This window comes from Chiroxiphia lanceolata, chromosome 1 (genome assembly GCF_009829145.1).
Source record: "Chiroxiphia lanceolata isolate bChiLan1 chromosome 1, bChiLan1.pri, whole genome shotgun sequence".
In the NCBI taxonomy this organism is placed as follows: Eukaryota; Metazoa; Chordata; class Aves; order Passeriformes; family Pipridae; genus Chiroxiphia; species Chiroxiphia lanceolata.
Genome location: NC_045637.1, coordinates 34,362,863 through 34,385,686, shown reverse-complemented (window position 1 = coordinate 34,385,686; position 22,824 = coordinate 34,362,863). Strand labels below are relative to the sequence as shown.

General features: G+C 38.1%; 1 protein-coding gene across 6 annotated transcripts in view; it reads right to left on the bottom strand.

Moving 5' to 3' along the window:
* The window catches only part of NCOA2 (nuclear receptor coactivator 2), a 185,454-nt gene that overhangs the window by 104,069 nt on the left and 58,561 nt on the right, over positions 1-22,824 (bottom strand). For all 6 annotated transcript variants that reach the window (XM_032681779.1, XM_032681818.1, XM_032681788.1 and 3 more), the window contains one exon: positions 15,720-15,953. The gene's annotated coding sequence lies outside the window, so the exon portion shown is untranslated. The remainder of the gene's footprint in view (positions 1-15,719; positions 15,954-22,824) is intronic.

Here is a 22,824-nt window from a genome sequence, read left to right as displayed (position 1 = left end):
GATACCAATTGCAAAGTAGGCAGGGAGGCACATCCTATTTTCCAATCAAGTCATCTACAGCAAAGCAATCTGGTTTAGAGAGGAGAATTTTTTAAGCTTTCAAAAGCAAAATCATTCCGAAGGCCAAAAAAAATATATTCCTCTGCACAAATTAAGTCCTTCAGACAGTAAAACGAAATGCACACAGGTCATCAAAAATTTCCTGCACAAGATCTACAAGACACCTTCTGAAGTCTTGATATTTATGCCTAACTGCGAAAATATTTGAATGTAACAGAGACATAAGTAATGCTTCTTTTTGGAGTTCAGTCTCCGATTTTGCTACCCTACATTTGTCATGTAAACAGGAGTATCAGCATTGAGGACCAGGATAAACACAAGCCACCGTGCCAAAGGTAAGGGGCAATTACCACACACAGCACATGTTTCGTCACCCTTCGCCCCATACCTTCTCCGTATTTAAGCTCCTTACCTTTTTTTTCGCTGCTACTTTCACCACCTGTGCTTAAGCAGAAATTATTATAAGCTTATTAGCTGTAAGTGGTCACGTCTACAAACATGGGAAGGGTTGGTGCTTGGTGCCAATCAGCTTTCACTAATCTGCACCCTACCAGTGATCCTCCTGCTCCTTAGGAGTGACTGTCAGGAGGTCAAAACTGCCCCCTGAGCCAAAAGGGGCACAAATGTCACATTCCTGCCTCCCCTCCTTTTACTAAAGACATATATTGACCTAACTTCCATGACTTATGGAAAACAAATGTATCTAGTTACTTCTTTCATTTTGAAGGTATTTGTTATGTCAAATACATTGTGCAAGGCCAGTGATCTTCACAGCTTAGGTGGGGAAAAGAGAAAATCTCTCTCAGATCACATACCTCAGGAATGGAGATCTGTGGAGTTCCTCACTCATTTACAAATGAAGAGAGTCAAATTCAACGCTTTCTTAGAATAAATATTTCATATTTTAATTTTGATGCTCTATGTAGAGGGAAAAAACCCCCACAAAAACCAAACAAACAAAACCCACCAACAACGACAAAAAAAACCCCAAACCAAAACCTCAAACTCTAAATCTACTCCTTGTCTACTCTTCCACTAGCAACTTAAATGTATCAAGAAAAACAGTTCTTTTAGCTGGATCTGTATGGGCAGATTACTACTTTTATCCTCCAATTGTACAGCCAGCACTTAGCTTGGTGAGCAGCATGAAAATAACTGTGCTATACTATATACAATAATTTATGTATTAATTTATTTGTAATGATTATACAATGGTTGATTGACAACTTAAAAACTTCTCAATATCCAGAATGAATACTCTTGTGGTGATAATTCACCTGTAGGAACCTAAATATTACTGGTACAGCGAGGATGGTGCCCTCTCACCACACTAACTTAAAAATCAAGTCAGGCCAGGTTCTGACACAAGTCAGAAATGTCTCAATATGGGACAATAAGAAAAGATTCCACCAAGTTTGGAAAGTTGTCTTCTGGGAGCAGAAAAAGCCCATCACACTTCACTTGAATCTGTATGCAAGGTGTGGTCTAAGAAATTACAGCTTTTGTCAGTTACTCTTTCAGAGCACATACAAAGGAAAACTAAATTAGGTATTTAGATAACACTAAAAGGAAACTAAGCTTACATATATTGCACACAGGCATTTCACCTACTTACCGAAGGGTAGATAAGAACTTTCTGTGCCACTCATAATGGAAACCTTCATACTTAGCTTTGAATGACACTAGAAGAGTCATTTTAACTATTTTATTTCCAGCAATGATTAGGAAATATGAACATCTCTCTTATATGGTGGTAAGAAATAATGATCAAAATTAAAAGAAGAATATGAAGGTACTATAAAGGACATATCACTGTTAAAGGTTTAATATACTGCTCAGATTGGCTGATGTCTTAATATGTGTCACACTTTAAAGCAGAATTCAGGGTATTTATCAAGTAACTACAACCGTTGGAGATACTTGAGGTACTGGAATACAAAACCACAAATAAAAAATACCTGTGAAAAGTGCACATCCTTCAATTACATTTCCATTTTAATCAGTGAAACTGTGAGAATAATCCCATTATATTTCAATAATGTTTCAATATTAACATTTCAATAATAACTTTTCAAGACCTATCAGGTCATTTCAATATCTTTTTGTACTTAAAAAAGAACATAACTAGACAAAACTCAGAGTATTCTGTAATTCTGAAAATCACTTCCTTTCCCAAATATGAAACATGTCTCTTGAATTAATTTCCCTTTCTACTCCATATAATAAGAACCTTTTTTTTCTATAGAGTTGCTTTTGGGGTTTGCATTTTTCAAGTGCAACAAATCCAAAATACCTCTATGAAGCTGCTACTTATGAGACAGAAAGCTGACAATAACTTGCCCCTATTTTCAGGTGAAATAGCTGTCATGCAAACAAACCCCAACTCATTAAATACAACAGACAACCACTTCACACTGAAAAATTATGCTACTACCCTTAGATTAAGGTTACTCAACTATGTTTTAACGAGGTCTGTGGGGTAACCCTGCCAACCTACTATCTCTGGCAGAGGCCACTGTCATGCCCACAGCCCAGACTCAGCAGGGAGCATAGGGCAGTACTGTGGCTCCTGAGTCTCCTCTGAAGAGCTGGGAGGTCAACAGGTCCAGGCAAATTTTGAGTGCAGCTCAAACCTGGCCATCTGAAAGCTGCTCATCAGTAAACGAGGGGAATGCAGGGGTTGGATTTTTAACTGACTTAAAGTTTGTTTTGGTGGGTTTTTTTTAATGTGTGTGTGACGTGGGTTATAAAACTGTAGAATGAATTAATCTACCTTAGTGTGTGCTGTTTGGCATTTAAGGAGAGTAGTTTTCATTTCACTGCATTTTAACAACCAGGAAAGGTTCAAAATCTTGTGTGACCAGATCAAACTCATGTAGTAGCAGTCACTGAGCCATTTCAGTGCCTTAAAGCTTGCAGCAGCACCTCTTTGCTGCAGGTACAGGCATGGCTAAAATGAACACAATTTGTCTGCAAAAAGAAATGGAATTAAACCCAGCAGCCTATGTACAGTGCAAGCTTCAGCATGATTTAAAAGAAAAAAAAAAAACAACCACCCACCCACCCACCCTTTACTTTATCAGTATTTGAAATTTCTCCCTTCCTCCAAAGAGCACTTTTCCAGTATCTTATTTAGCTTACTACCATATGCTTGTAATTTCTACTCTCCATAGAATTCATTCGGAAAAACCAAAGGAAAATTTTTGTGAACCACAAATATAATAAAATAACCCCCTCCACGAAATGGTCTAAAAAGCTTGGATTGCTTCTGCTCCACCTCCCCACATCTGGCACACGCATCAGATTACAGGCCAGCAGGCAATGCAGAGACAGAAAGGGAGATAGTGGCTGGATCACAACTACAAGGAAGCATGCCTTCTATAATTCAGACTCTCCCCAAATGCCTATACGTCAAAGCATGATAAAAAAACCCCCAAAACAACTGCAGGAGAAGTCTGCACACATATATAACACAAGACACACAAACACCCAAAAGGCAGCGAATTGCACAAAATACGCTCAGATGACTTCAGAACTATCAGTCTGTGCCAAAAGTGCAACTGGGTTTCCAATTTTTTAAGTGACAAAATTTAAAGGAAAATGGCAATCATCAACTAACAAGACACTTTTTCTAATTTGCCACGTACTTCATAGGTACAGACAAACCCAAAAGCCACTGAATTATCTAAATGCCACAATATTGTCAAATAAGAGTTTATCAATTGGTCTTTTTGAAGTTTTAGTTTTGCAAACTTAAAACTCAACCAGGAAGATGCATGCATCTACACAAGGATCTAAGGAGTTGGTTGGGGGCCTTGTTTCCCAGACATCCCTCCAGAACCACGTTCTCCTCATCCCTTCAAGCCCACATCACCAGCACAACAGCATAAAACTTTCACTGAGTCTTTCTACCTTAGCAATAAATCTATACTGCAATCCAAACTATCAAAATTATTCAGACCGTTCAAATGATTTTTTTGTTCCAAATGGACTTGGCACACTGGTCAGGAACTCGTCGAGTCAAACATAAGCAACAAAAGTGGAATTCTTCTTGCTAAGCTAATTGATGGCCCTACAAAAATGAAACGCAACTGCATATTCAAAACTTTGAAAGACGCACTGTATTAGAGTTGCAGAGCGCCTTCCCCTCAGTGCCTGCTGTAATATGATAGTAATTGCTGTGAAAGGGCGAGAGACGACTATATGTTAAATCCTGCCATCTGTAGGTGCTTTACACAGTTCCATTTGCTGCTGCCGGGTCAAAAGTTTACCCTATTTCGCTTGTTCATAACCAATCACACAAGTCTCTGCTATGTGTAATCTTTGACCTACTCTCAAAGCAATTTTTGTACTATACAGTCATATGATTACACTGAAAAAACCCACACATTTTATTAAGAATACATTTCTTGTTGGTTAGCTTAATAATTATTATTATTTCCATATTCAGTGAGCATACTGTACCAACCTTGTTTTCTTCCCAGTTAACTCCCTTGGAGCACAATCACAGTGCCGTGAATTCTCCAGCATTTCTGGCTAGTTGCAATCCAGAACCACATGCAAAACACGGCTGGAAAGCATTCACACTATCTGTCGTTTTAAAAGTAGGGGGAAGGAACTGTTCAGTTTGTCCTAATAGGGAGAGAAGATGCTCTGTAAACACTTAAATAATGTTCACAGTGAAAATAAAAAAAATGTTTCTGAAAATTAGGACTGTCAGAAGAATATCCCTGCATGTTTACCTTAAATATTAAATATACAAAAATATACTGCATGGAAACATTTGTGCTACTGATATTATTATTATTAAATATCTAAGGAACAAGTAGTCCCACGAACGACAGAATTAATTAAGCCTCATCTCCCACAGATTTATACCTCGTCGTTCGTTGACTTTGGTGCCTAGAAAGGTGAAAGCTTTGAAGGAAGCATTTCCCACAGTTGGGACATTTGTTTAAAGCCTCTCTTTTCCCATCACTAGGATTCTCAGGCAACTAATTATTTCATGCTTCAACCTTTCCCTTTGTCAGGGCACCTTTAGGTGCTTCCACCTATACTCAGTCACTTATTTTCACAAAACTTGTGGGATCTGAATTCTGAGACCTCCACCGTGCCAAAAAATGTCATCAGCAATAGGTTCAAAAGATACCGAAGGGAGATGAAGGGATGTGTGTCCATCTACACAAGTGCACGGTGTGACCTCATAAGCCTTGTTTCTACAGGAAAAGAGGCTAAAAATAAAGGAGAATATTTGACCTTATTACTATTTCACAGAAAGGTAATTTAGATGGACCAAACTAAACAGCTGACTATACTAACAGATCACCTAGAAGTAATACCACAATACTAAAATCCATCTTGTACATTTTGCTAGACAGTTTTTAAAGAAAAACAGACACACGGGGTCTGATTTAGCTTCAAAGAGGAGATATAAAGAGATAATTTTCCACATATATGTATTTTACTGTAATCTATGATACGTGATAGATTTGTGATACTTTAAATTTTTTTTAATCTAGCATTTATGCAAGTGTGTTGTCTTCAAGAACATAAACACAAGCCAGCACTCGCGTGAATAGTTATATTGCTCCATTTCACATGACTCTTAGCTGCTAAACTCTTTGTAAATATAGCAAGAGAACATAAGCCAGCCCCTGTCACTGAGACCAGTTAAGTAATATATACAAGAGAACAATCAAATAACAGCATTAAGCCACTTCTAGGCAGGTCATAGAATATGTTCACATACAAAATTCTAACAGTTATGAAGTCCGATCATTTACTAAAAGACAGAATAAAAATTACCCCAAATAAATAAATCAAAATATAGATTTTAAGGCCAAAATAGTCCACCATCTCCCCTCTTGTACAACAAAGACCACAGGATTTTACTTAGCACCTCTTACAGCAAAGACCAAGACCTCAGATCTGCAAGTACATCGCTTTAGAATGCTATACATGAAGTCATACAATACTTCTATCACATACTACTTCCATAAACTGAACAGTCTTAGTCAATGAGATGTTTAGAAAACAGAAAAAGCTATTGATAACGTTGCATTGCTTTTAAACAAACAAAAAAAGTCAAAGTAAAATAGATATCAACATTTTAAAACAATGGAAGAGATTTATCTAACTGGGAAACATGTTGGCAGATGTTATTTTATATATAAATCTAAAAGAATTATTATAAAATTATTAATACTAACAATTATATACCAGATATTAGCTATTAGATATTACCCAAAGTCCTATACAACACAGGTGTTTGTTATAAATATTATATACATAAATATAAAAAATAAACTGTGTGTACATTTATACACAGCATTCAGACATCTGTTAACAGGACTGGTACCACCTATGATCCAGGCCAGGAACAAGTGAATAGTCTTTTGCCCAGGGGAAAGCAAGACGGATGCTGTTACAGGAAACTTACTCCACTCAGTTTATCAGCAGCAAAATGAACAGTGGAAAAAGCCTGGTTTAAAAGAAGAAATAAAGAAAACAAGGCAACAGAACTGACTCTTTAAGAACACAAAGAGGAAGGTATCCAAAGGTATCTACCACATGTTTAAACACAGGGAAATTTTTCACCTTGGCAGAGAAGTCTGATCTAGAGCAGAGCTCAAACAACTGCAAAGGATGACAAGACTGAAGAAGCAAAGTTGAAAACTTGGGAAACCTGACTCAAACCCCAAGGTGATCCAGTAGCATGGAAATGCTATAAAGGCACTTGGTACTTTGTGTACGTTTGTGCATCTCTTCTTATTTTTCTACAATGCAAAAAGTGATTTTAAAAAGTTTGCAACTGACCATGGATTTATACTATTTTCTATATTACTGGGATAATTTCAAGAGTTCAGCATCGATCTTGGTAGTGTGGTTAGCTGACTCATGAGGGCCCCATTCCTGATAAGGAGAAACAATCTGTCCCCAGCAAAGAGATCATTCACGCCAGAGCCAGAAACTTTGCAGGAGCCTTATGAGGTTTAGGGGAATTTACAAGTACCTGGATTTTACATAGTCCATAGAGCAATGACATGAGGGAACTGCCACGCATGAGAATTTCTTTCTTTCAGTTTTATTTAAGAACAACAATTCTGCTCTACATGTTAGAGACGAGGTCAATTGCAGTAACTCCTTACAAAAATGCATATGTTCCCCTGTTTGACTGTATTTGAGTTAAGCAATCCATATTATTTGTATAAATACACATACACAAAAGTAACAAGTTTTTTCTGTCATCAGCTGAAAGAGTAAGTTATAGTAAGTTGAGATCTTAAAGCTAACACCCAATTTGTATATGATTTTTCTATTGTTTCATTTTCACCTGAACCATCTTCATTAGTACAAGAGCTTAATGGTTTCGTAAGCGTGAAAATCCTTAAAACAATGAATTCAAAAAGTTACCAAAGTTAAAAAGTATAAATCTTACAAAAATCTAATTTAGTATTTAACCTCAAGATGACAAAAACCCACAACCAAGTGTGGAGATGACTGTTACAGGCATTTGTTATGGATTACCTGCACAGATTAAAAAGATATTCATTGCTCTCACATAATGGGTATGCATATTATCTCAGGATAATAAAAACTTTATACACTATCACTGCATACCAATGAAGAGTGCACATACAATTTTATGCATTTTATTAATATTATTATTTACATATATACAGAGCTTTCCAGCTTCCCATGCTCTTTTCTGGTTTAATAGGTACAGTCTCAAATTAGTCTTGCAATTCTCCTAAAGAGTAATATAAAACTAAAATATCAAAATTCAGTCAAAAATTAGTATTTATCTTCTCAAACAGAAATTAGAAGTTTGAATCTGAATTACTTCATATGCAAATAAGATGCTTTTTATATGGCATGTGAGCTTGTAATTCATAAGGTCATTTTTAATGCAGTGTTTTTAAAGGATACGATTTTCTATTAAAAGAAATCATTTATTACAAGGAGTTGGCAATTCTGTTTCAGTACGATGCAGAACCTCAAGCCAGCTAATTCTCACAGACCTCACTTCCCAGTCCTTGGGGTAGTCACCAACCTGGCCAGCCTGCACATGCCACAAGTAGCTACTCTAGAAATGTTGTCAAGATTTCCTCATGGAAATAAAGTCGGACCACAGGAGAAGGGAGACACTTCCACTCCCTTGGAGACAGCCCTCTTAAACTGGATTGTAGCAAGCCTCCAATACAGTCCTGTTGCTGGGCAGCATTTGCTGCTGCAAAGCTGCTCTCCGTCTCCTTTGGTAAAAAGCAGAGCAGATGGAAATTTCCTGTAGGCTGGTCTTGGCCCAGAGAGCACTGTTTGGACCATACTCCTCCGCGAATAAGAGCAATCCATTCATTGCATCAAACTGACTGGCCCTACTGTCCTCTTTTACAACACAACCCCGCTCAATTCCTTTAAGTCAGTGATAAAACACAGCGCAATGTGAGCACATTTCATTGCCTGTGCCTGGGCTAGGAACTAAGCCATGAAGGAAAATGTGGCCATGTCACGCTAAGCAAAGAAATACATGAGTAACTCTGGCAAACACCTAAGATAATGACTGACGGTAATGTTATATTGATGCTATAATAAATTATTACCTACAGACACAGAGTAAGCAGACACAGCAGCAGAAGCTGTACAACCATCCTTTTCAGAATGGCAGCTGTATGTTCTCTTAAAACATTGGAAGATAAGAATAGGAAGAAATCCTTTATACAATTAAAAATGTTATAAACTTGTTGTGTCCTGAAAGATTCCAAATTTTATTTAGAATGAAAGAAACACTTCAGTATATATAACAACCATGGGTTTTTTCTAGGATGCAAAGGAGTTCTGACTTTCATTGGTCCTCCCTTGTCTCCCCTGTTAAATCATAGCCAAAACCACTAGGGAGCTCAACGCAGAACTCTGTCCTGATTTCTATTCCCTTTGCAATCACTGTTGGATGTATCTTGGCTGTTACACAGAGGCTGTTAGGACTGTTTTTCCTTTCAAAAATCCATTCAGAAACATGAGTCAAGGTTCTTGTCGTAGATGTAGCTCTTCTAGTTGTTCTAGTGACAACAAAATGGGTTAGCCAGCTTTTTCTGAAGAAGTGAAAACCTTGGTACAGGATGAAATAATCCTTTTAAGGACTTTCTTGCATAAAGACAAAATATGGTCACTATGAATGTATAATATTCCACTATTTATCTGACAGTTGAAGAGGAAAGCTAGGAAAGGAAGGGAAATGTTCCATATTATGTTTAGGACAGAGTAATCTTTATTGAGCTCTGCCTAGAGGTTTCTCACAGGGCTTTGCAAAATGCAGTGATACCTTTCACATGAAGAAAAGGTCCACTGTCAATTACCATATGCAGCAAGTGCTGCAGCTTCAGTAACCAAGCAGAGCTTCCCTGGAGAAACTCTCCTAAGAGAGTAAACTTACCCTGTAAAGGTTCCTCAATGGCTCTTTCCAGCAAGCAGAGTACATGGGGAATGTACATTTGCTGCTCAAGTGCACGATATCAGCAGAGACAGAGAAATGTGACAGGTATTTTCTGGATGAAAAGTTAGGGCTCTACTCAAAGGCTCCCCAAGCAGCCTAAAACACATTTGAACCAACCCGAGAGTGTACATGAGCAGAAGAGGAACTCTTTCTTATCCTTTTGTATTCATGCTTTTCTGTCACACTAAGTGCATGAGCAGAGTCAAAGGCAGGATGGGTGAATTAACTCAGAAAAAAGCTGTCCAAAAAAGCTGAGCAATCAGTCCTCAAAAAATTAATGATAAAAGACTTTGAATAAAGCCAATTTGTAATGGAATGTAAGAAGGGAAGTCCCTAAAGAGAAAAAACTGTCTACCGGCTCGGCAGCAGGTTTTGCTGCCCCATGCAGTTTACCATGGCAAGAAGCCAACTTGGCAAGGCTCACTCTTCTCCAAGGAGCCTGGCAGTGTGCCAGGCACACTCACAGGTCTCATTGCTGCTGCCAAGCTCGAGGGGCAACTGAAGACCCTCTTCTGTAAATCTGCAGATTGGGTTATGACTGGGAATATTTGTGTTTTAAAACGTTCTGAACCAAGTCAGGTTCCCTCTGTGTTTATACAGTGACTGAACAGGCGAAACAGAATACTTAACTGAGCTAAGGAAAATGAGCCACAGATTGTTAATTATATGGCTATTTGCACTTTGACTGGAAGAGGAAGTAAGCTAGTTATAACTACTTTGGGCTTTACTCCTTCAACTGCATTGAAACCACATTTATGACAGCTGAAACTGTGCAATTTTATATAAATGTTCGTGCTTCCTGTTTTTGAAACAAGTCCTTGTCTGCCTGCCCTTACCTCACGGTAACGTCACTGGAACCATAATGTATTAAATGTGCTCACTTTTACTGACCTTAAGATCTTATTTTACTGTTTTTAAATATGCAAATAAAATGTATATACTGGACTACTGTTGCCAAGCATCTCTATTTCTAGGACCTAACTGTACTCATTAGGCATTAGGAAACACATGTTTTTCATGTGTGAGACTGAAAAGCCCAGCTATCACCGGGGGTGTGTTCAGTCCCTGGTGACGTGGTCATGGTCACCCTCAGATGAGGAGGCAGGTGCATCGCACTCCCCCAGCAGGCAGGCGGCACTCCGAATAACACATGCAGGGAGATCTATCTTTTCCTGTTCAATATGCAGTATTTCAAGTAATTTGTAATAGCAGCTTTATTATTTTGCACAGTATAGTATTCATTCTTCATTGTGGCAAGCGTATGTTCAATTTTACAGACACTGAGTGTGCGGAGTAACACAGTCCTCCTTGCATAAATTGAAGAAAATCTCAATTTGACTAGAAGATAATTTTGAAAATATCATTTCATAACCCTCATAAGGAGCAGTATATGTTTCCTGTCCTTTTCTCTAATTCTGCTTATTTATGTTAATTGGATCTCAAAAACCAAACTTCTGTAATAAGTACAATTACATAAATCAGCACTCTGCTTTTCCAGTGACAGTCATTTTCCTACAAGGTTACATCAGGAAGACTGATCATACTGTTCAACTGAAAAGCAAATGCATATCCAGTAATTACTGATGATAAAACGTGATAATTTTCACCAAAAAAACCCCCACCCACATTTAATTTACAATGTACTCCTCCAGATTCAGTTTGGGACATGCTGCTTGAGAGTCAAGTACCCCTATATAAATGCATGATATTAACTGTCAAGACCACAGAGAGAAGGGGCAGCATTTCTACTACCTTTTGTTTTGTTCTTTGAGACCACAACCTCTTATTTTAGACCATTAGACCCTACCCTTTAGCTATAGGAACTTGCCACCTTCACAGTGCTAACAAAGAGTAAACAATTACAGACCTCTTGATATCACACTGAAGGAAGATTAAATAAAGGTTTGCTTTAAAAGGCCTTGTGCAAAAACCTTCAACTAAATGAAATACTAAAGCTAAAATTTCAAATTTAATTACATCTGATTTATTGATTTCTCTCTACTCAACTTTCACAGTAAACACAGCATACAGTTAAACTCAGGCACTTCTTAAAAACACTTCCCTTGGTTGTGTTCTTCCTGCCTCAAGTCAAGGCACGGTTTTGAAGCCAATTTACAACTAAAAGAGGCTGGTCCTGTCACCCCTCTCTTCCAGGCCATCATCAGCAGAGACATTTGTCCAACTCTGCAGTTAGGAAGTTTAAAGAATTCAAGAGCCAGCCAAGTGACCCAACCAAAAACGCAGTTAGCTGATCACTAGTTTGGCTCTCTGAGCCAGCTCAGCCGAGAGTTGCAGCTGCAGCAGCACTGGCATGAAGGAGATGGGGTAACACCTCAGCATGGAGGGAGCAAGCCACACACTTCTGGAAGCTGTTAGACCAATGCTAGCTGCAATGATGCTATATTTGTGGCATCTCCACAAAAACTGGCCCTATGTTCAGCCCCTATCCTCCAAACAAGGGAGGACACAGAAAAATCCAATTCATGAAGTGCATCTAGAGGTGCCCAAATTAAAGGGACTCACTGATCTACAAAGTCCCAACTCATCTTCTGACTTTTTTTTTGACTGAAGCCTACTGTTTCCACATGGAAGTGCTCAAGTTCAGATCTTTGCAAAACTTATTCCCCAAAGTAATGTGAGCATTTCTAATAAGGAAAAGAAAAAAAAGACTTAATGAAGGCAACCTAGATTAGCTGAATGACACATCACAGTGGAACAATTCTGCTGTTAAAGACCATGCAGATGTTATGATGGAGGCAAAGAAAGTCTTTCTTTAGCTAAGCACAGCTGCTGCATACGACTTCAAAAAGACTTGGCACAGGATTTCAGCCACAAAAGTTTCCCCTCACTTCATTTCATGAACGTCATCTGCAACTTCAGTGAGCTGCACCAAGGACAAAAACAACACATAGGGAGTCTGGAACATCTTATCAGCAATGGGGCAGCTTCTTGCACTCCCAATACTCACATGCACCTTCAGAAAACAACTACACATCTCCATTCCTCGTCAGCCCAGCAATCCCTCAAAAGCAATGATATCCCACACTGCTGTCCCTCCTGTTTATACCTTCATTATCTTCTGTTTTAAAGAGGACAAATTACTACATAACTAACATATATAAAAGCTGAAAAATAGCCCTAATTAAAAGATAATTTCCTTTACTTTTTAAGTAACATTACAAAGTAGTATCAACTTCCGTTCACATCCCTCATACACTAAGCTACTCTGAACAGACACTCTGACCACAAAGCTGAAAAAGCCATAGCTTACAATTACATTGAATGCACATGCTTAATGCCAGTCTTTTTCATGTAACATATGTACTACAAAGAAAATATATATTCACTGTCTAAATTCAAAGTTCAGCTTTCCCTTCTAAATGTGTCAAAGTATTATAGCTAGTTATATGTAGTACATAAGAAGAACTTGCATTGATTTTATATATTTAACAGTAAAGCACACAGAAACTTGATTGGCATTACACCTGTGATTTCCTTTCTTTCAGTGAGGATTTTATTAGGAGATGTACCTGCGAATTTAAACTGCTTTAAGGCACATGTATGTGTATGAGATCAAATTAGAGCATTCCTGACACATGGGAACAGAATCTTAGAAACTGTTTTTAATTTCTCCCTTCTTTCTTCTGTTATTAATTCATATGACATCAGCTCGCTGACTCTATAACATTCTTAGGCGTTTACCATGTGAAGTCATAAACTGCTTTGTCACCTACAATATTTTTTTCACAACTGTAAAGCTACAAAGAACTAGTCCAAATAAGAAAACAGCAGCAGAAGCAACTAAAATTCTGTTAATGTTCAAACTGCGTAAGTAAAACAGAGTAGAAAAAAATGCAGAAACAAACAATTATAAATAGAAATGCACCAAAAGAGGTGCAATTTAAAAACAGCTGAATTACTCATTATCAAGAACTTGACACAAAGCTGGAAACTCACAATTTTAAAGACTGTTAGTAATATTTATTAAAAACAGTGAAGAAAACTCATTAGAGCAAAGGTAACGCTTGAAATACTAGAAATATTAACCACAGTATTACTGCATTCATGAGAACATAACACTTCAACATGACCTACTTTAATAACAGTAAATAAATTAAAGAATATGGACACTAACATCCTGACTCTACTGATCCAATAAAATACCATCTTCTCAGAATTAGTAACAGACTTGTGAAACCGAACCAATTTGTTCAACAGATGGTTCCGTTGACTCAAAGAAATTTTACTTTTCTGTTGTAGAAATACAGTGCGCTGAATAAAATTCCACTATTATTAGCAGGATTCACAATATATTAGCTCATTATTAGCTTCCATTTCCATTCTTTCTCTCTTTCACACAACAGAAACCATTTTCCATACTGGATTAGATGTGACAATGAAATAAAGTAGGCACACTGATAAAACAAGTCACCCTCCTCCTCTCCCCTCTCACCCCCCCCGTTTTATGGGATACACAGGAACGGCAGAGTTTTTATTTTTCTTGGCGTTCCTCTCCCCACATTAGCTGATAATCTGCTCCGTGTAGCTGTGCCAGCGCACTGCCCCGCAGGCCCACAACACCCCTGCTGTTCCAGTCCCATGCTTTTCTCCAGCAGGCTCTGCAAATCGTGCAATCCTTTCGTAATGTGTGCTATTGCATCAGTCTAATTGCAACATAACTCTCAATGCTCTAGGTAAAGCAAATAATTTCATTTTTAACTTCTGCTCATAAAACACAGATTGTCTCCCCACCGCCCCTGCCGCCTTTTTTATTTTTAAAGATTTAAAGAAAGACTTGCACAAACTGCACAGCACTAGTCAAACAAAAATATCTCATGTTTTCTTAGAAAGCAGCACTTACATTGCTCAACACCTAAAGCATTACTGCAGCCTTTCACAGAGCCATATCCAGTAGATCCCCTGTGAGCAGGCTAGAAGGGGAATGTACATTCTTACTCTGTGTATTTAATATAATATTCAGCCATTATCAAAGCTTCATAGTTTTTCTCTCTCTCCCTCTCTTCCCTGCAATAGACAGTAACAGCTTATCTGGCAAACACACACACTATGTTTCTAGTCACCAAAGAAATGCTCTTGGTTAATTCATAAAATCTGATCTAATGTCAGATATTTTGCGTTCAGTTTAGCTAAGTTAAAACAATATTTAGCGAACCATGCCTTGGCCGAAAAATTCTCTGTTATCTATGGATTACAACAGCATTGTAGCTAACTGTGGACGTCACACTAGGAAAATATAAATCCCGAGCCTGAGGAAATGCAGATGAAATTCTGATCTCAAGCCACTCTGATAGCGGGCATTACAAACACTGTCTACTTAGTATCTGATACAATAACCAGGCACAAGAGGCATGTGCCTGCAATGCATGATGAATTTAGATTTCATTTTGGTTTTATTTACATATATTATCTGAGTTGATAGCATCAAAAAATGCTGTGCCTCTTATACCCCAAAATCATCCTACATCATACAAACCAGTCTCTAGAAGCAAGCACTCATAGAAGGAAATAGCAGAAGTTAAGTTTCAGAAAACTTAAACTTTGCCTTTGTTTGCTTTTGTGGAATGGTATATGTTGCAGTTATGTCATACTATTTCCACAGCACCTCTTCCTCGTTCAAAAAATTACAAAATTGCCACTAATCTACACAATAATCTGTTTAACTCTTGGCATTTGGCATATGGTCCTATACCTTATTTACTGCACACTACTCACAATTTTTTTTTTGGAAGACGGAACAAGTGATTTTTTTGTGAATTCAATGGTGCAGCTGAGTGCTTCATCAACATGATGGTTAGTCTTACTGTTACTCTGTTACTCCTAACTAAGAATAACTGTGTTATTCCTAGCTTCCTAACTAAATGAAATGAAATGACAGCTTTAAGGTCAAAATGATTCTCCAGTTCTGAAGACAACTTTGTCTCCAGTTTGGCAAAACTCAGACCTAATTTTTTCTCAGCACTTAGCATTACATTGTGCTTTATATAGAACTTTCAAACCACAGCCCCCACTGCCTCACTCCCAGTTACCAATGCTCAGCACTTTTTCAAGTAAGATCCAAAGATCTCAAGTCATCTGCAAGACAGCAAGACAACAAGACACATACTGAAGTTAGCAAAGACATGAGAAAAGCTCATTTTGAGCAACTTACCTAGCATCACCTAGGAAGCCTGCAGCACAGCCGGGAAGAGAGTCCCGCTCTCCAGGGCAGCATGCAGCTGCACAGACCACCAGAATGGCTCCTGCCTCCTGCAATCCCCTGCCTCGTCCACCACCTGCGTCCCGACTTCTGCTGGAAGTGAGGCAGGGGTACTACAGAGAACAGCCTTCTCCAACGCATCAACCAGATTCATTCCCAGAACAAGTCCATCCTGTGCACGGGGTCCTGTGGGGAAAAAACAGCACATCAGCACACGATTAAATACCATTAAACTGAGGGGCTTCCTCACAAAGGGCCAAATGTGAAACAATTCTCTGCATGGAAACTAGCCAGAGGTGACGGTTAAAAACATCTGGACCTTCCAGAACAAACTCTGCCTGTTTTCCTCAAGCCATATCCTCTGGCCCACGTTGATTCTAGCCCTGGTCCTTCTTCATTCCTACCTTCAGCACCCTTGCCAAATCTCTCCTTACCCTCACTCCTCAAGGCTTTTTATCTCTCCCAGCTCAGTCACTTCCAGGCTTGGCTAGCAGTGCCACACTCTCCCCTTGACTCCCCCTATTTCCTTCATTCCCCAATATTAACTCTCACTCACACATCCCTGTTCACAGGCTATGGTATTTTAGGGCCATGACCACACTAGGACCCCATGCATCTCAATGTCCCAATGGGTTTGCTTCTGACTCTCAGGCACTGAGGGACAAGGCATCGTTTCAGCCTCCCCCCCAACTTCCAGGCCACACAGCTCTCTCATGATCAAGACAGCATGCAAGAAGTATCATGTCTTTAAAAGTTACAGTTTGGTAAATCTGCAAATTTTGCAGCACTGACAAAGGCAAAGCTGTGACTCATAACCTGCTCTTCTTCTCCAGTGCCTATCACTAGCGCTTCCCACACTGCCATCTAACTCCTAGTCTCTGTTTCAAAGGGAGGGATGTTGAGCATTTCCAAAAAAAGGTTGTTGGTGTTTTGTTTTGGTTTTTTTTCTTTTTAATCTACAAAGAGAAATAACTTTTTCCACATATTCTCACAGATAGCTACATTATTTTGGCAACAACAACAAAAATTAAGCTAGAAGCAACTGCCTAGCCCCAAAGACTAACATTTTGTAAAGTTATTAAAAACTCTGAGGAACATCCTATAGTGGGAAACATCAGGCAGCCTTCCTTACTGCTACTACTGGCACTCTCCTTTCAGCCTTTAATAGCTTAACTCATTCAGCTCGATGAAAGGACAACTGTGCAAATCCATAGGCCTGAGACCTGTGGTCAGAGATGGACAGTGCCAGAGTGAACCCCATGCCATGCAAGCCACCTTTGCCTTCACCACCAGTTTTGTTGCTTGCCTACAAGCAGTGTCCAAATAGCATCATCGGACAACAGCACACAGTCCAGCTAGTGTTTCTTCAGATGCTGTTCTTTTCATCCTAGAGATACCAATGACTGCCTGAAAAGCTAAAGCTGCTCAAAAAATACTTCTAGGCCATGAAGACCTGAAGTAAAATAGGTTAGCTTCATTCCCGATGAAGGTCACACACAGCTAACAGAGATAATTTAAGCAAATTCACCTTACTTTACATTTGCACTTAATTAAGAGCAGCCCTGTATCAATTACAAAGAGGAAGGGTAACTGCATACCATACTATTGCTTGTGATCACCTGCCCCTACCTGGATGGGAAATAGCCTTCTTGTATAAAATTCTGGGAAACTTTTTCTTTCCTTTTCTCTAATTTAGCAGTTATTTATCTTAGCACGAGAAACAAATGCAGCACACTGTCAAGTAAAATACAGAAAAAGGAAAACCTCTCAAAACAGACAACACATTATTTTAGAGCAAAGTCCAATTTACAGATTTTTACACTGAGCTCTTAATAGCAAACAGGGCAACAATTCCTCAATGGCTCTTGTAAATACTCTGCACAAATGTGGTCCAGAAGAACAGACCAGGAAAAAATAAAAACATTCTCCCATGCTTACACACAATACAAATCATAATTGGATTAAATGCACTATGACATTTATTTTTCAATAAGAAATAATTATTTCTAAGGAATGACTAACTATTCATGTGAGATTATACTTAGTCTAGAGACATCTGATCTATGGTAAAAAAAGTATGGGACCCACATGCACACTCCTAGAACACTCCTAAGAATTTGTGTTAATTCTTATGAAAATAAACTGAGAATCTTCAACTTCACTGTATAAAACAAAAGGAGCATTAAAAGCTCATTTCCGTCTTCAAAAACTACTAATAAATAATTTTATTTTATCTTGAATTCAATTTAGTAATGAAACTGGCTGTCAAGCATCTATATTAGCTATATGTAATTTTTTTAAGGCCAGAATAATTATCTGTTCATAAGTCACAGTTAAGATGGAAAATATAATTAGGTTGAATGAAACTTCAGTACTTCAGTGTACAATCATGGAAACTACACAAAACTGCTTAAGAAAAAGAGAGCAGAATTTCATGCACTATTTCATTTGGCAGAGTATAACATTTGCTGTCGGCAAAGGACTTTTTTCAATGAAGAAAAAGGAAAGGAAAGTATTTCCATTCATACAGCATTGCCCAAGCGATTAGAAGTATCAGGCACTGGTAACTGTCTCTCAACTGTAAGCAACTGCAATAGAATTTGCTCTTACAGGCTACTTTATAGTGTTCCTAAAAACTCATCTGAAGTCCAGCAGACCTCAAAAAAAGCTGTGTTTTTTTAACATAAGCTAACCTACTTATTTTGTCATCAAAACCAATATTTATAGGCTACAACACTACATCAAGTAGGAAAGCTCTAATGTAAAACAAATCACAAAACACTGATAATGGAAATGCTTGAAAAGGCTCTAGGATTGCAAGTATTTATGTAAGATTTGTGAATATATAAACATTTGGTCATATATGTCAAGAAAAAGGTGAGTCTCAGTGCAGTGAACTAAACAACAAAAAGACTAATCTTCCTTAGGACAGCGTATCCTACAAGGACCTAAGACAGCTGGCTGAAGTGTATCGATCATCTTACCCAACAGCAAAGACTCATCCAAGACCATAAATTCATTGTAAGGTAAGATTCCCTTTTCCTTTATTTTGTTTTTAAGTAGTTTGAAGTATTTTTGAAATACAAATTATTCCCTGAAAACCTTCAACAGCTTTCTATTACTAATACAATTATCACAAAAGCCACACTACAATGCAAATAGAATACTTGCTATCATCAACAATACTGGCATCACTTGATGAGGGATTCTTCTCTATATGGTAAAACTAAATCTGTTATTAAGTCTGTTTAGGGAAACTGTTCTTTAAATCATCATAAGGAACATAATTTCCTACAATACTAGAACTTCCAATTATCAAAAATCCCCAAATTATTATTCCTTTCTAATTTCAAGAAATATCTCAAAGAATTCTATAATCCTATATAACTATGAAATCCTACATACTAGCATCAATACAAAAACTACTTCATGCATTGATCAACATGTATGGTGTAGTTTACTCTTTTATTTCAATCTGTTCAAATAACATGATACAACGAGTTCAGTATAAAACATTATGGTTGATATGCAAATAAACAGACTCCCACACTAAGGCTACTGCTCCACAATACATTGCACACAGATGCTCACACCTTGTCCTCACACTGAAAAATAGATTAAAATGGAAAAGCAAACTTGTACCTGTATTCTATTGATTTTATTGACTTCGGGCATATTATTTAAAAAAAAAAAAAGTGAGTTATGAATACTGACTGGTACCTACAACTTCCAACAGCTGTGGCACTATATCCTTAATTTTGTGGCTCATTGTCATATACTGGGTTTCCTGTCCTGGAAACCCAGTAAAGCACCGTAAGTACCCACAACACCAACCCCTCTGCTAACCCCATCCCTAACACCATCGTGAGTTAAAGGTAATTCTGCTTCAGTTAAGTATTTTTAAGGTCAAATGACTTTTCCATTCTTTACCAATTATTGAGGGAAACAGCAGGTGCAAAGTGAGTGAAAGTGTCACAGCTTTGTGGAATCAACTCACGTCCCCCAATGACTTTTTCTTAGTATTTACAGCAATTTCCAGCACCTCGAGCACTGTTCTGACTGTCCAAAGCTTGGTCATTTCATAAACACTTCTTTTAGACTAATATTTAAGCTCACCTCATTTCATGTACTCTACAGGAAAATTTGTTTTTCTTACTCTATGAATGGCAGTGCCAAAAACAGATACAGAGCAAACAGTAAATGGTATTTAGTAGTATGAAATCCATGTGCTATCTACTAAAATAAATCTACTCACAGTCTGTTATGTTTTCAAAACAATACACTTGAGTCTCAGACCTGTGAAAAATCGGAAGTTATATACTTATATGTGATTTAAATTTTTTTTTCAGACAGTTATAAAAAAACCTGAGTAACAGCACGGATACAAGGATATATTGCATAGAAAGCTAACACAAAGTCCTTAGAATAAATGCAAATACACCTGTAGAATTCTTTGGCCATTGAACTGGCTCTTAGGACATATTTCAGAGTGAAGATGACTCCTGGCACACATTTAGCTTGGCAATGTACCAAAGCAAACCTTTTAAAGTTATCCCCCTCTTATTACTGTGGCTTGGAAAAGAAATATACTGTGACCATTTATTTTTGTGAGCAAAACCCCCTTTTTGCTACAGGGTTTTACTACTGTTTTAAAACTATGCTTTAGTTTTCACTGAGGTCATATTCAGAAATTCAAAACTACATGATAAAATTCATACATTTGCCAAAGACACAAGAAAGTTCTCCACAGAGCAGAGAATAAAAAATAGGAGAACTGAGAAATATTATTCCTCCTAAACATACAAAAATGCATGTCATACATAGTTTCCTTAACAAAATAATTATCATTAAACTCTGTATAATGTTTGTGCCTAATTCATGAGAGTCTTTGAATAAAACATCCTTTTTTACACTACCTTGCTATTCCAGTAGTGTGCTTTGCTCCAGAAGTTGTAGATTTTGAGCCTGAAATCCATGATGAGCAGGAGCACAGAACATTTTCTAACAGATGCTGTGTGAGGGAACATGAGTTTGGTGCCTCCATGCATGACAGCTCTGATTTAATATGCTGATTTCTACTCTACTCCCTGGGCTACATTTGTAAAACTTAATAATCTCCTTTTTGAGATCTCTTATTTGAACCCACAAATCCTTCCTCTCATGGAAATACCCCAAACACCATCACATTACTCTGGACAGAAATGCTCAAAGTGTGCTGTTACACCAGAGTGCTGAGCCAACCTAACAGCTAACTACCATTAAAAAATCCCTGTCTCTTTCCTTGTATTCATCCTATCCTGCCATACCAGACCTTCTCACTTGCTCTTTGATGCTTCTCCCCTCTGCATGGATAGAATAACACTTGCTAGTCCAAAGACTAGGAACCAGGCATGTTTGCTGACAGGGGACTGTATCTGTTTAAGCTAGACAAGCCCTCTGAACTGTGTAAATCTGTCTCTGCAGCCTGATGAGACTATTGCCATCTCCCGTCTCTTCCCTACTGAGGGTAAAGAATCTCTGAATTCCCCAACCAGCAGTTTCCAAGCTGTAATGCATGGTTGATAGCCACAATAAGTGCTCTATAGCTAATCCAGCAAAACTATATCATACACCATAATTACAAATGTCTAAATTTTGCAGATTTATAGCAGTAACCAGTGAGAAAATTTAGGAGTGGGAAAACATCCTCAGAAACTTAAGGAAGCACCTAGTAACAAAGCTTGCCTAGCCTCGATTCTTGTGCAAGAACTGAAGAAAGCCCCCAGTACAGTCGACAGCCAGAGCACGCCCCATTCCTAATCTCTGATACTTCTCTCATCTTCAGCCAGTGTAGCTGGCTAGTGGGCACCACACATTTAATACACTTCAAACTGGGCAGCGCAGCAGTTATGAAAGTTTTGCTAAGTTTTTCAGTAAAGAAGATAAAAAAAACCACCAGTAACTTCAAACTTCAGTAGTTTGGTTCAAATTGAGTTGCCTGGTTACTATTATTTTTTTGGATTTCTTGACAAGCATGCCTTTTTTTTTTCCCCTTTAAGCCAACTCACCATCAACTCACTATGAAACCCATATGAAGGAACAGCTTCTCTACCACATAATCTCCCCAAATGTGAAATGGTTTTAATACTTACCTCCAGTGACAATTACAATGCAGAACCCAAGAATTATTATATATTAATCCCATGAATTTCTGAGTCAAAAAAGAACATACGGCATTTAAATATAAGTTTAAAATGAGACAATTCTACTCAATTTACTAAGCATACTACTATGCATATGTATTTACATAGATATACATATAATTTCTAAAAAAACTTCCCCCAAAAATGCTACTCAATTCTTCAAAAACCAAATCAGTTCCAATTTTATGACTAAATTTGGTGACTCATTTTTTTCTTTGCTTCCAGGATTTTTCTGCAGACACCCCCAGAAGTGAGGAAACTGCTTTGATTCCTGCTGAATACAAATGCAGTAAGTTGGAACTCTCAAAAGAGAGAAAAAAATTTTAATTGTTTCAAGTGTTCATTAAGTGCAAGTGGAATCACATGGAAAAGCTGCCATATCTACAGCTCGAGGTAACTTTAGTCCGCAGATTTCACCAAGTTGAAGTAATGCTCTGATGCAAGGTAGGGTGCAAAGAAATTCTGACTACATATAAATTAAAGGAGGTAAAGAGAGCTTCACACTTTGCTACGACCATCAGTCACGCTCCTTGCACCTATTCAGACCACCCTGAACACCCCCATGCCACTTTCTGTCCTCCTCTCTTTCAGACTGTTGACCTACCTCATCCACTCCCTGAGTCACATGCGCACTACTCCCTTCAGCCCCCTTTTGGGAAGCTAAGGGCCATTAATATGATTGCTACCTGACTGGTTTCTAACCAGGCAGGCCAGTTTTACTGCTGTCTTAATGACTGCAAATGAGACAACTGCATTTTCCAGTTTTCTGAGGAGCCACTCCAGCAGGGAATGTGTGGAAACACTGGTACACAAACCTGTCCACGGCCCTGCAGACTCCCAGCTCTTGCACCACATCGGTGCCATAACCTTGGCGT